The 14421-nt window shown below is 37.0% G+C and overlaps 1 protein-coding gene across 3 annotated transcripts in view; it reads right to left on the minus strand.

The window, feature by feature from the left end:
- Positions 1-14421, minus strand: part of GALNT11 (polypeptide N-acetylgalactosaminyltransferase 11) — a 1380327-nt gene that overhangs the window by 1135210 nt on the left and 230696 nt on the right. The window contains exon 1 of one of the 3 annotated variants that reach the window (XM_044066894.1): positions 5013-5066. The exons of the other annotated variants lie outside the window; for them this stretch is intronic. The gene's annotated coding sequence lies outside the window, so the exon portion shown is untranslated. Of the gene's footprint in view, positions 1-5012; positions 5067-14421 lie in introns of those variants that run through there. 3 annotated transcript variants of the gene reach the window in all.

Consider the following 14421-nt stretch of genomic DNA (forward strand, 5'->3'; position numbering starts at 1 on the left):
CTTGAACAAGAAAATAAGGCATCTTGGAAAGTCCTCTAGAGTTGACTATGAATCTAGATTAGTATCTCTAGCTAAGGATAACCATAAGGCATTCTTTAGCTACATCAGAAACCTTAAATGAGATGCCCAGATTTGCGCTGAAATGGTAGTGAATGGTACCACATATACTGAACAAGTGGAAGTAGCCAAACTGCTAGCAGACAGGTTCATTGAAATCTTCTCCCCCCTGTCACCATCACATATACCCCAAAACATTCCTACCACCTACCCTCCACCTACTATCTCTAAAGAGCAGGTCCTAACTGCTCTCTCCAAGGCCAAAAACATAACCTCTATGGGACCTGATGACATCCCAGGCTACATTCTCAATGGTTTAAAACAGGAGTTAGCAACATCATTGGATACTCTTTTCAACAACAGCCTAAGCACTTGTTTTGTCCCTGCTGAATGGAAAAAAGCTACCGTCATCCCCTTGCATAAGGGAGGTGGCATCCACTGACCCTGGGAACTATAGACCCATTACCCTAACCAGCCTTATCTGCAAGGCTATGGAGAGAATCATCATGGACCTTAACAAGGATATAGGAGACCTTCAAACACTTGACCCAACCCAGTTTGGTTCTGGTAAAGGGAGATCCTGCTGGTTGAACCTGGTTGACTTCTTCAAGATTGTCAACCAAAGCCTTGGACAAATGCAAATCTGTGCATATGGCCTGCCTAGACTTGGCCAAAGCCTTTGACACAATCCCTCACTCAGGCATCATTGAAAAACTCACCCAGCTGGGGGTCAACCCATATACTGTTAGGTGGGTTGCAAACTGGCTTACCGACAGAACACACAATCAAAATACAGGACTCCAACTCCACCAACAGACCAATTACCAGTGGTGTTCCACAGGGATCTGTGCTGGGGCTCCTATTGTTTGGAATCTACATCTCAGAAGTACAGGCAAAAACAACAGGTCTGTGGCTCACAAAGTCTGCTGATGACTGCAAACTGGGAGCAGTCACCGAGTCCCCAAATCATGTCAACATTCTACAAGAAGAACTTATGTTATCCAATGACTGTTGCCAAAGCCTTGGTCTTACAATCAATGGAAAAAAATGCATTATTGTCCCCTTTGGCAAAAGTAATGTCCCTGAAGATTACCACATTAATAACAATTCTCCAAGCTCTAAATCAGTGGTGAAGGATTTGGGCACGCAGATTGACAGTAACCTTACTTTTGACCACCATATCTTCACAGCAGTAAGGAAACCCTTCTATGTTGCTCATCTCATAAGCAAGGGCATAGCTTCCAGAAGAGGAGGTTATAATCCCACTGTACTCTTCCCTCATCAGGCCAATAATAGAGTACAATGCTCCCTTTGGTATGTACCTAAACAGGCATCTGCAGCAACTGGACAGACCTCAAAGATTCCAAACAAAGAAAATGTGGGTCTTCAGCATGTCTAACGTGGATAGACTAAAATCACTGTCACTATACTCTGCATCATATACACTACTCAGAAGTGACCTGTGCCTTGAATACAGAGCAGCCTCTGATCCTGCCTTAATGAAAATTCTGCACATTCATAAGTCAAATGGTACACAATTCACTCACTCTAGGGCCCTTAAACCAGCATGTGACATCAACAGAACTTGCTGGAGAGACAGATATGTCTCTAAGAGGTTGCCTCTCCTCTAGAATAAACTTCCAATACAGGGTTAAACAGAGTCCCTCGTTAACCCATTTTAAGTGTAACTTGGGATGACTGGATGGGAGACCGCAAATTCACCCCAGGAGTTTCACCTGTGTCCCTCTTGGATAGGGGCAGTTGGTGCCAATTTAGATCTGCTTACAACACAGACCATATCTCAAGACCCTTAAGGGAAAAATGGTTGAACTTGGCTATGCTTGTAAGGACCCTAGGGCCCTTAGCCTAGTAACCTCCTATGAACCTATGAAGCTGAAGTAGAAATGTTACACATGGACCACTAAACCATAGAGCTGAAACAACAACATCCTCCAAGAGGCGGTGGCCTGAGAGGTCAAAAAAGAAGCTTATTAAAAAAAATCGGTAGCAGAGGCAAACGCAATTAAAGCAGATATTCATAGCCCCAGTTAACTTGCATGCCCTTAGCAAAGGTTATAGTTACAAATGACTTCCATACCTGGTGTACTTAACTACATAACTAAAACAGCATAACTAAAATAGCAAAAAAATCCTAAAAAGCATGCAAGTATAGTCTTGCAACATTATAAATCATAAATTAATGGGATCCTTCAACTTTAGAAAAGCAACTAACATAACATAATAAAGAGAACCACAGTATAAGAATACGTCTAAGTGTCTTTCTTTAATCATTAAGCAGTTTTCATTAAAAAGCATACTCCAAAGAAAGGAGGAGCTTAAATGGAGTCAACTAATATTGTAGGAGACTGAAATGCTGCTGAAAGAAATTACGCTACAGGTTATTTTTTTTTTCTAATGGACACAAGGGAAAATACAGCTCTAGGAAAGCCCACACTACTCAAGGTTTTTTTTTTTTTTACAGACCAACTAAATAATGCACCTATGAGAGACAGATACAAGGTCACTATTTAACATCACCTACAAACTCAAAGATAATTACTTCCAAGTTGTATAGTAAAATAAGTTTAAAGATTCAATCCAGCCTCCTTGGGGTACACAGGAAAAATGTTGCTTTCAGATTTAAATGTGGAATACTTCGGAGTTGGAGCAGACAGGAAGAAAATATCAGTGGATACAAAGGGGAAAAAATTAATACCGCAGTTAAATAAATAACTCCTAAATATACCAAAAAAAAATATGACAACCATATGACCACAACATAGTCTGATGTCCACACCTCCCTATTACACACTAAATAGTGTGGAGAAAAATTCTTTCCCCTGCCAGTTTGCCATTTTTTTAGGTTACTGCCTTATGTTACATTCCAGAAACGGACTTAATGACAATGTTTTTGTAAAACTCCTTAAAATGATTTAGAAAACGGCCATAGTAAAGTGTACTTCTATACAAATATTAAAATGTAATGCAACTTTAGCTACAAAACATATTCTCTACAAAGAGTGTGCAAAACCACTGTTATAACATATTAAAAGAATGTAATTCTCTATGTTCAGTGATGGTTACAGCTGCTTAGTTGACTTGAAAAAAAAAAAAACACTTTGCAAAGTAACTTAGTAAATGAACATAATTTCTCACTACTCTTCATGACCTTACCAGCAGCAGCAAATTAATTTTAATAGTTCGTGTAGATGATTCGCCCAATGTAAAGAGGTTAAGAAACCAGGAAAGCCTGCACGAAGGTGAAGAAGGAAGGGGGAATGGTATGGGAAGGGAAATGGGCAGGACGAAGCCAAAATAAGGTGGGCAGGAAAGGATGAAGAATGGAAGCCATGGGATGGGAATAATGGCAGTGAAGTATATTCTGATTTTTCAATATTTTAACTGCATGATGAAATTTACTTCTTTAAATTAAGTTCTGTCCCTTATTATTATTATTATTATTATTACTACTATTATTATTACTGCTATCATTTATTTTACTGACTGCGGTGGTGGTGCTGCGGTAGCGTTGTCGCCTCATAGTAAGACATTGTCCCGTTCGATTCTCAGGTAGAGCGTCTTCTGTGTGGAGACATGCGTGAATGGGTGTACCTTCGTTGAAGGTTGTGCGTCAGAGCTGGCAATTCGGCACGTAAAAATCTGCTGCCAATCATTAGCGGACCGGAGCTCCGCTGTAGCGACCCCTAACCGGGAAAAGCCGAAAGACGCAACAACTGCTATCATTTATTTTGCAAATCAGTTGTTTGCTAGTAGCTCCATGCTTTTCTACTGACAAGACCAAAACTGCTTCTTTTATTTCTGCCTTCCTCTGCGTCCTAAGAAACTAAAAAAAAAAATGAAATAATGGCAAATAGCTTCCAAACCTGAAAAGCACGATCCAGAAGAGTCACTATATGTTAGCTTAATAAGATCCAGTCCAAGAAACCCTTAGAAACCGAGCCAGAGATTCCAAAATCAGGCTTCTGTATTTCTGAATTTTCGTCTATGAATATACAAGGTCAGCTTCAGTTAGCTTTGCATAAAGAAAAAAGCTATGTAAGAAATGAAACAATGTTGTTAATCATTTTACTGTTAAAGAATGAGAGAACAAGGGTCACTAGCAAAAAGCTAGGCTCAAGATGCCACAGCTCAAACATTAACAGAATATTATCATACTAACAACATTCAAATGGTTTATGTTCCCTTTTTAATGTCATCTAAAGTGGTAGTTTAAACTTTAAAACGGTTACTAATTTAGAAAGTAAAACATTCACAATCCTAACCTGCCTTTGACACCAATACAAAAATAATACTGCTGGAAAAAAAATCACAAGACCTACTGTTTTTTTCCTTCGATCTATTTTGAAAAGGCATCACACAAACCAGGATTTAAAATGTTTTTCTACATTACTATTCTATGGTCAACTTCATTAATCTTTACAATGCTTTCATGATGTTCATGTTTTCAACAACTTGACAGCACAAGAGCAGAGTCACTGACTATACCGCTGACAGTCCAGATTGCCAAGTAGACTGAACAGTCAGCTTGACAGAGGGTTGGATGCTACAAATAAACAGGTGAATGCCTGCTTTTCCATTCTAATACAACAAACTAGTTCCAGTGCAGAACTACTACCTGGCTATGCCTAGGGCAATCACTCCCAATATTTTGTGCGCTGCAACCTTTACAGTCTCAGAGAAACAAGCAAATAAGACAGTGAGAAACAGAGAGAGAGAGTGTGTGTGTGTGTGTGTGTGTGTGTGTGTGTGTGTGTGCGTGTGTGCGTGTGTGTGCGTGTGTGTGTGTGTGTGTGTGTGTGTGTGTGTGTGTGTGTGTGTGTGTGTGTGTGTAGCCTCCATTCACAGACACTGCAGGCCACTGAAGGTAATGTAAGATAACAAGGCAGAGAAAAAGTGCCCATCTCTAGCAGTAACGGACCAGTAGCACTGCTCACCTATGTTCCATCATATTAGGCTTGGAGGGGGAAGCTTTCCTCAAGAAGAAATACCTAAGGAGACAAACACAAGGACAATGACAGACACGAGATATACATACATACATACAAATACTTCAAGCACGGGCATTAATGCCCTTCTAGCTTGCTAATTTACCAAAACACTTGTTCCCATAAAAAGTATCCAGGCTGTTCTTAAAAATATCTAAACTAGTACTTGCTTTAATGTAATTTGGTAGTCTGTTCCTATATAGGTTGCCTGATGATTCTCTAGTACTTTTTGATAACCCCAAGCATTCCCAGAGGTAGTTGTGCCTAAATGCCCTATATACCTGAATAGGATCTCCTCTTGGATATCTTTAAGAGACACTGTACAAGTTCAAATCTTTTAGTCTTTCATAACAACTTAGATTTTTCACATCCATGGATGCCCTTGATACATTTCCGCTGTACTCTTTCCAGTTTACTCATGCTTACTTTTTATGGGGATTCCATATTGTTATTCCAACTCAAGTTTGGGTCTAATGTAACTAACAAACAATGACTTCATTATTTTTGATTTCCTACTCTTTATAAATCTTTTTATAAAGCCTATAGTTCTATAATTATCATTAACCAATTGGTTGATATGATTAGAAAAACTCATAGCTGAATCTACCCATATACCCAGGTCCTTAAATGAGTCTACAATTTCAATCACTGTGTGCTGTACTAAATATTCACCTTTCAGTTTAGATCTTCGAAATCTCATATGCTTAGTTTTTGATGTATTTATCAGCATATTATTCTCCTGTGCCCAAACGGTCAATTTAGTCAAGTTATTTTGCAGTCATGCCTTATCTGTAACACTTGTAATCCGTTTACCCAATTTCAGGTTGTTTGCATATAGACTGTAGAACACCTCAGATGAAAAAGTTAGGTCTGAAAGATACAATCTAAACAAGTAAGGGCCTAGGACAGAGTCCTATGGGACACCCTGACTGTAACCAAAGATTTCACCTGTCCAGTTGCTGTATGATACTTGCCATGTCCTATTTGTAAGCCATGCAGCTATCCATCTTATCAAGAGTACATCAATACCTAGTTGTACTAATTTATTGATTAGTGTTTTGTGTATGACCCTGTCAAATGGTGAAGTTAAATCTATATAAATTACATCACAGCACAATTTTTCATTCATAGCCGTTGTTATATTGTTATAGAACATCTTGTTACAGGTGGTAATAGATCTATTTTCAACGTATGCATGCTGAAATATGGTTTCAAGTCCAAACCTATCCAGTTCTGCAAATAACTTATCCAATATTACCTTCTCTTTCCACAACATGAAAGTATGATGATGACCGAAAAACAAGCAAAAGAAATGGTTGGGGATGGAGCTGCAAAAAAAGGAAAATTAAAAAAATGTGAATGCAAAAGATGTACAAGCTGAGCCTCAAACCAGGTTTTATTTTGCCTGACACACCTTTCTGGCAAAGATTCCTTTAGAACCAATGCATTTACTAATCTTTTAATACCTTCATGAAATTATCATACAAGGTACAAACAGAAAAGAAAACAAACCATTTCAACACTTTCCATTTAAATACAATATTTTCTTTTGACTGTTCTCATTAGGGGTCACCACAGCAGATCATCGGTTTACATTTCTTCCTGTCCTCTGCATCTTTCTTTGTCACACCAACCACCTGCATGTCCTCTCTCACCGCATTTAATAAACCTCATCTTAGGCCTTCCTCTTTTCCTCTTATTTGGCAGCTGCATCCTTCTCCCAATATACCCAGCATCTCTCCTCAGCACATGTCCAAAACAACGCATTACATTTAAATAAAATATATACCACATATATTTTCTTTGCTACTATCATCAGTCTAACATTACAAAAAATGCTGACTTTCTGCCCTCCTTTAAACCTCATCCCTCCTTCTCAACATTATTATGCATGCATTGTTCCCACAATTTCCACCTATTTCTATTTAATTTGTTCCTTTTCTTAAGATCCCTCTTCCAGTTCTTTTATTTCTTTTGTAGCATTCAACACCACAAATACAGCCGGTATTGACTTTGATTTCCATTTCCTAATAATTGCTTTTTTGGCAACCAACAGAATTAAACTTAACTTATGTGTTTAAGTAATTCAGATCCTTTAGTCCAGCTCAAAAGAATAATTTCCTTAGTTATAGTCATTTGCTCTCCCAGTACTTCTGATAGAATACTCAGGAAGGAATTTTTAAAATCTGTCAACTCCTTATACTCCAAAAATGTATGTTCCCCGTTACCTCGTTCTTCTCCATCATACCTCCATCCAGTGTTTGCAGTCTACCCGAGGAAAAATTCTTTGAAGTCTGCTTGGGATATAAAAATACCTACGCAAACACTTCCAAGCAAATACCCTAAATCTTCTGGATTTGGTTGCATACTTGTGAGTCATACATATGTCTTGCCATTGTTTTCATGTAAATTGTGTTTCCAATCTCTTGCTTCTCAATCTTTTTAACCTCCTCTGATTGATTCTTATAGTTATCATGCAATATTTTATATGCCCTAATAATGATCCTTTTAACAGCGGTTTCTATTCTAGATTCAACTAAAAACTCTATCAGCGCATGTCTTTCACTTAAAACTCCCCTGTCCCTTTCTCTTTGCCTGTACTATGAGATAAAGCCCTCATAAGGAAGGCAGTCTATAGACTGCATTCCAAATGTTTTCTTGGCCTCATCCCACTCTATTACCTTTCCTGCTTTAGTTATTTGCTCCCAATACTTTGGTTCCTCTGCCAGTTCTCTCCAGTAAATTCCAGCCCCCTCTTGCTTACTTCTCTGTAAAGCAGTTGCAGCCAACTCTATTGGCAAAATCTCCTTTCTCAATACTCATTTTGGCTTAGTTCTTAAAAACGATTTCTGCTACTTAATGAATATAATTTTATATATGGTAATTATTAGTTTCCCTAAGTATCTATTTCCAAAAACCCCATTCCCTCTCTATTTCTTGGACTTCCCCCTTGCTTCATCATCATCCCTTTCCACTTTGAATTATAACCTTCTGCTTGTGTTATGTATATGACCCTTACCTGTGTTGATCTAAAATATCGCTTCAAATTAGGCAACCCTAAACCACCTTGTTATATTGAAAGGATCATGTTATCCCATTCAATTATTGCATTCTTTCCCTCTTGCATAAATTATTTCAATTTTTTATTATTGTCCATATCTTCTTCTTGGGTTGTTAAAAATATGCCTGAGCTGTTTACAGCACTAAAAGGCCTGAAAAAAGTTTAACTGCTTGCATTTTACTAGCCATACATAAGAGTTTCTGGTTTCTCAATTTTTGTATTATCTTCCATTTAGTCTCTTCTCACGTACCATTAGAGGCCATAACAGAAGGCTTTTTAATCCATACTGCTAAATACTTCATCTTATTGCGTCCCCATAAATAGGAGTATTGATGAACCAATTTTGTCTGGGTATATAATATATGGCTATAGCCTTTGTTTTTTTTTCTCTTCATTAATTTTAGATCCAAAAAAAACCTGGAACTGTTTCAAAATGTTCCACAACATTGAGATGTCCTTTTCTGGATTTACCAGGTACAAAATAATATCATCTGCAAAGTCAACTCTTCTCAAGTACTACATCAATTATATCAATGTATTTCTGAGGCCCTTATCTTCTTTACCAAAGGCTCTAAATATAAAGCAAATAAAAAAAGGGAGACAGGACAACCATGCCTGGTTCCTTTGTTCAAATATGGCCGCAGAGGAACCCTCCCAGTTTAATTCTTGCCTCCGGTCCTTCATATATCCTTCTAATTAACCTTATCATTGTATCAGGGAATGCAAATGTTTCCAATTCCCTATCCATACCATCCCAACTTACTCTGTCAAATGCTTTCTCTGCATTAAGACCCACCAACAACAAAGGTATTTTCTTACATTCTCCTTCCCTCTGGATCATTAGTGTTTTATTAATGTTGTCAAACGTCTGCATCCTCTCCACAAAACCACACCAATCCTTACCCATCAATTTTGACAATACCTTTGACATTCTTTTAGCTAGTACAAACAGTTAATCATGGTTTAAAACCAAAACAAGTTTATATGTTGCTGGGTATGAAGGATCTTTCCCATCTTTAGGTAACACAGTCAATCACAGCTTTCTTCTAAGATGTTGGTGCTTCCCCTCCTTTTAAAATATTTTTAACCAAAATCTTCCAGATCTTTATCATTTTCTTCCCTCCTAATTTCCAAACTTGCATAGGAATACCATCTGTTCCTGGAAACTTTCCTGAAGACTGATTATACATCACTGTTTTTACTTCATCACCTCCTATCTCGATTAGCATTTGAGCCTCCTCTGCCACTAACCCTGGTAAAATTAAGTCTTCCATAAATATTTCCATTTGGATTATTTCTTGATTTCTACATTTCTCTGCTTTATAGACATTTTCATAAAACTTCTGGAATATCTCTAAAACCTACACAGCATCTCTTGTTATTTTTCTTGGTATAGGTTTCTTAAATTTAGTGAAAACCCTTTCAAATGATCTGTTGCCCAAGTTGTTGAGTTAAAAGTTTTAGTGTTCTGGAGTGGTTATCAAAACATTTAACTGCAATCTTTCTAAACTTATGCATACTACCCAAACATTCCCTTATTTTCCCTTTAGCACTCTGCATTTGCTCCTCCTCATATTCTGTGATATTCCCCTTATTTTGTAATACTTTAACATTTGTCAGATCCTGTAAGTAATTTCTATTACTTCTTAACCATAGCCCTCTTTTATTTTGACCCCATTTTATATTTCATTTTATCCAAGTCACTAGTTATATCTACCGAAGATATTTCTATCTTGCCTAATAACTCTTGAATACTTTCCACTACCCATTCCTTAAATTCCTCTCTTTTTTACCACATAGGTAGGAATGTCCCAGTGTCTGTTTTTTACATTACCCTGCATTTTTATTCGAGTTTTTATTGGTGCGTGATCAGAAATAGTTACTGGATGTGTGTCAAATGTATTTAACATTGATACAATTAACTCTGCAGACAGTTAACCACAAACCATATTCAGACATGTATGGGCAACTACAACCAAGAAAAATAAGTCAGCAAATACAAATCAAATTGAGACTTTACCACCTGCCATCAATCTATTAAGGCAGCTGACACATTCTTACAGCCATTCCTACTGTCTAAAGTGATAAATGCATGCTTTGCTGATTATGTTCCAGGCTGCATAACCAAAAGCAGTTTTTAAAGAGGATGACAACATTCTACTTGCCCTGTTTAAAGAAAAGATTCCTACATCTTCATCATCGTTATGGCATAAAAAGAACTGGCACTCGAATATCCACAATTGGAGCTTCCTAGTAGCTACTAGATATGATACTTCCAAATTCTTTTGCTTCTTAGTCCTTTAGATTTAAGTTTCAAGTTGGACAACAGTCACTTTCATCGCCAAAGACTAATCTGTGCTGGAGCAGGCAAAGAGTGACTTTTTGTTGGCTCACTCACTCTACGAGGAAGAGAAGAGTATCTGCCGGTAACCTGATACTTTCTTGGTGATGTGGATAATGCCATGATTGGATGACAGCCTGCCAATAGCATTTCAAGGGGGTTGATGGATCTGACATTATGTAAGATGATATCTAATGCATCAGAGAAAGGTAAACTGGACCAATGGGACCAGACTCAAACAGTTGATGGGCAGATGGAGGGCATGCAAAGAGTGTCAAAAAAAAAAGATTGATTAATTTTTACCTATTTAGCAACCCACACATTAGAGAATTGTATCTCCTAATATCGAGATTAATTAAGCACACAAAATGCCTTAATGACAAAACGGAACTCTGCTGAAAGTCAAACAATAACAAATAAAAAAAAAGTCAAGTTTCACTTAGAACTAAAACAAGTTACAATTAAGCAATTTAATCTTAAGCAAAATGGACTTCTTCAGACTTGCTGAAGTGGTCTACCATAACTATAAATACATATTAAATTGAATCAAATAACACAAAATAAATCACTGACTTCTACTAGACTTTAAAACACTACTACTTACAATTCGACATACAAAAAGTAATATTTCTTGTAGCTATTCAACATTTCAAAATTTGTCATTCAACAAAAATAAAACCCTTTGTCACCCAACATGCAAGAAATGTTTTTGGACAGGGAACTCCAAAAATAAAACAATTTAATGCACACAAAGTAGAAATAAGAAAAATGTCAGTAAACATGAAGAAAAACTCTGATTTCATTATAATACAACTCATCAGTGTACTAAAGGGTGAAATTTTAAGAAACCCTTAAAACTAAGAGTATTATTTTAACAAGGAGGTACGTCTACCCCTGGTATTACTTACCAAAATAATTACTAATCCGTTACAGCACAAGTTTGAAGAAGTCTGCTTTGCTAAAGATAAAAAAAAGCTTACTTGTGATTTATTCTGAATAAAGTCATTATGAGTGAAAGTTGTGTTTTCGGGTCAAGATGCCAAGGTGATAGCAGCACTTTTCTGATGCTCTGCCTATAAAGATGGTTTATGACAGGATTTTTGTGTTTTAACTTAAAACATTTTGAAGGTTTGTCTCACAAGTTATATTTCTTGATATTGTGGGTTATCTACTAAGAAGAAACTCAAGTTTTCAGAGGCTTATCAAGAAATTTCCTGTCAGAAGATCTGCAGCTTAGTACAGCTGGATATAGCCATGAGTCACACAAGAGCCTCTCTTCAAGACAGTTCCATGAAAAAAGAACTTCACACAATCATTTCCAGTATACAGGACCTCTCTGTGAAAATGGATAACCTAGAAAAAATTATGGAGAACATGAAAAAGGAAAGTAAGAAACAAACAGAAGACCTAAAATAAATAATTGCTAAACACTCTGATCAACTAGCAGCCATACACAATCTGTAAATGAAATTGATGGCAGACAGATGGAAAGTGACCCTCAAGAGTTCCTTCTAAAACAAATTAACCAACTATTACAGAAAGTTGAAGACCTGGAGTTCAGATCAAAAAGGAACAATATCAGCATATATGGAGTTCCAGAAAAGATAGAAGGACGTAACATGATCCTGTTCTTAAATGAATGGCTGCCTAAAATACTGAATCTTCCTGACTCCTTCTCATTTGGGATTGAGAGGGCTCATAGGTCTCTCTCCAATTCATCTCTCTCCAAGAATCCAGCTACAGTGAGATCTGTTAAAGTTTTTATCAACATAGGACAAAGACTTAGTACGGAGAACAGCTTGGTTGGGAAATCCAATAAAAGTCAATGGAAAAAATATAAGATTTGATAATGACTACACTTCCACTACAATAACAAAAAGAAAAGAATGTGTTCCTTTTATCAAAAACTTGAAAAAAACTGATATAAAAGCTCAGATCTTATTCTCAGCACGAATCAAGATTACCCTCTCAGATGGTCAAAAAATATTTAACAACCTTGAAGAAGCAGCAGGCTTTGTGAAGCAAAACAAACTGTTGGATAAAATAGAAAACATGGACATCTCGGGGTCTATATTACATGAACGAAAGTTCATATAAGCGAACGCTCTAATGAGTGAACCTCCCGGACTTGGAGGTGCGTGTTTTGGGATCACAGTACAGTGGAGATTGGAGTTTTTGCCCTTTCCCACTGTAATGCGATCTTGGAGTTGGAATGTATATTTAGCAGGGGGTGTGGGGGACACAGCCCCCAACAACATTGTTTTCGATTTTCAGGATATTCGCTCGAGTGTTCACTATATATGAACTTTCGTTCATATAATATAGACCCGGACATCTCATTACCAAGTTTGAAAAGACACGCTATTAATGGCAAATTATCCATAAATGACAAAACTAATAAACTAAAAGGGAAATAAATCTAATAATTTTCATCTGTAATATTACCCAGCAGACAGACTCTATGCAAGTATTAAAAAACAAACAAACAAACCTTAAGGTAAATGTAAAAGTCTTCTTATTATATATATGATTTTTATTCTCTCACTGGTAATTATAAATTAGAAATCGATATGAACAAGCTGACTTAAAACTGCATCTAACTTCCCATCACTTGGTTAGAGGGTTCCTATTACATAGTCAAGCATTTACAAGTTTGAACCACATATGGTCGAGACCATACGTTCGAATTTGTAAAAGTTCGAGTTGAATGGAAATCTCCATAAGCAGAGGTTTCCATTCACTTCAATGTGGTGCAATCTCGGAGTTGGTATATTTAAGCAGCAGGGGGTGTGGGGGCCGAAGCCCCTCATGTGGGGTGTGCAGAGGGGCTTGTCCCCCTGCTTACAACAATTTATTTTGTTGTCCATTGTTTTTTATTTTATTTTTTTTTACATAGTTGAAGTTCTGTAGCTTCGAACATAATGGTTTGACCATTAGGTGTTCGGAGTTATTTAACTTCGACTATGTGATATAGACCCTTGGTTAGAAGCATATATAGTTACACAGCACTGAAGTAATGTTGAAAGCTTTTTATATATATTCATTATGCCTTTAACTATATTAACAACTTATGAAGTAATAAGGTATATAATATTCTGGAAGCAAAATCTCCTCATAATAGAATTACTATTGAGAGGTAAAAACAATACTTTCTATCCCCTAACCAATAGCTTTGTGTACCTCGGGCTAAAAAAAAAGGGGGGGAGGGGACAGTAAAAAATGAGTTGTCAACAGGTATATTGTACTGAAACTGAGAGTAGAAATGCAGAGAAATTGATGTTTTATGTTTATAACTGATTTGACATGTGTAAAGAGCATAGTGTCTTCATAGTACCTCTATAAACGCATTTGGTGCTGTTGACATGGCTACAGTTGGTGCCATTAACATAACAGTTTCCTTTTTTGCCATCATCATGATGCTTGTGCATGTTCAGTCCTTTTTTTCTCTCTATCTAGATGTAAGAATTTTGCTAACACTGCCCTCGAGATACTTCTTACCGCAAAGTCTCACGCGCAGTGCATCTGTTTTTTTTTTTGTACACACCAGCTTTCCTTTTAATCTACAGCATGAAGGAACAGACAGTGTGACCTTTGAACTTTCGTTACCACTCAGTGACGCTACGTGATGTAAAAGATGTCGGAATCCTGTAGCTGTGCTTCACAATAGACTGCACGAGTCTATTTAGACTTCAGGAATGCAAACCCCTATGAAAACGAGCAGAAAAAGGTACTGAAAATGATTTTTACTACAAGTTTAACTAGTAATGTCTAAAAGGTCATCTTGAATACGAAAATTACATGATCGGATAACCACACAGATGTATATAGCTGCATATGAGCTTATAATGATTAAACTGCCATGGCAAACTGAAATTAAACTAATAGCAGCAAAAAGAAATATTGCTGTACACATGGTTCACAGGCTTATGGCATGATTTGTAAAGCATAAAACGCAC

Source organism: Protopterus annectens, chromosome 3.part1 (genome assembly GCF_019279795.1).
Source record: "Protopterus annectens isolate FY-2018-M chromosome 3.part1, PAN1.0, whole genome shotgun sequence".
Taxonomy (NCBI): domain Eukaryota; kingdom Metazoa; phylum Chordata; order Ceratodontiformes; family Protopteridae; genus Protopterus; species Protopterus annectens.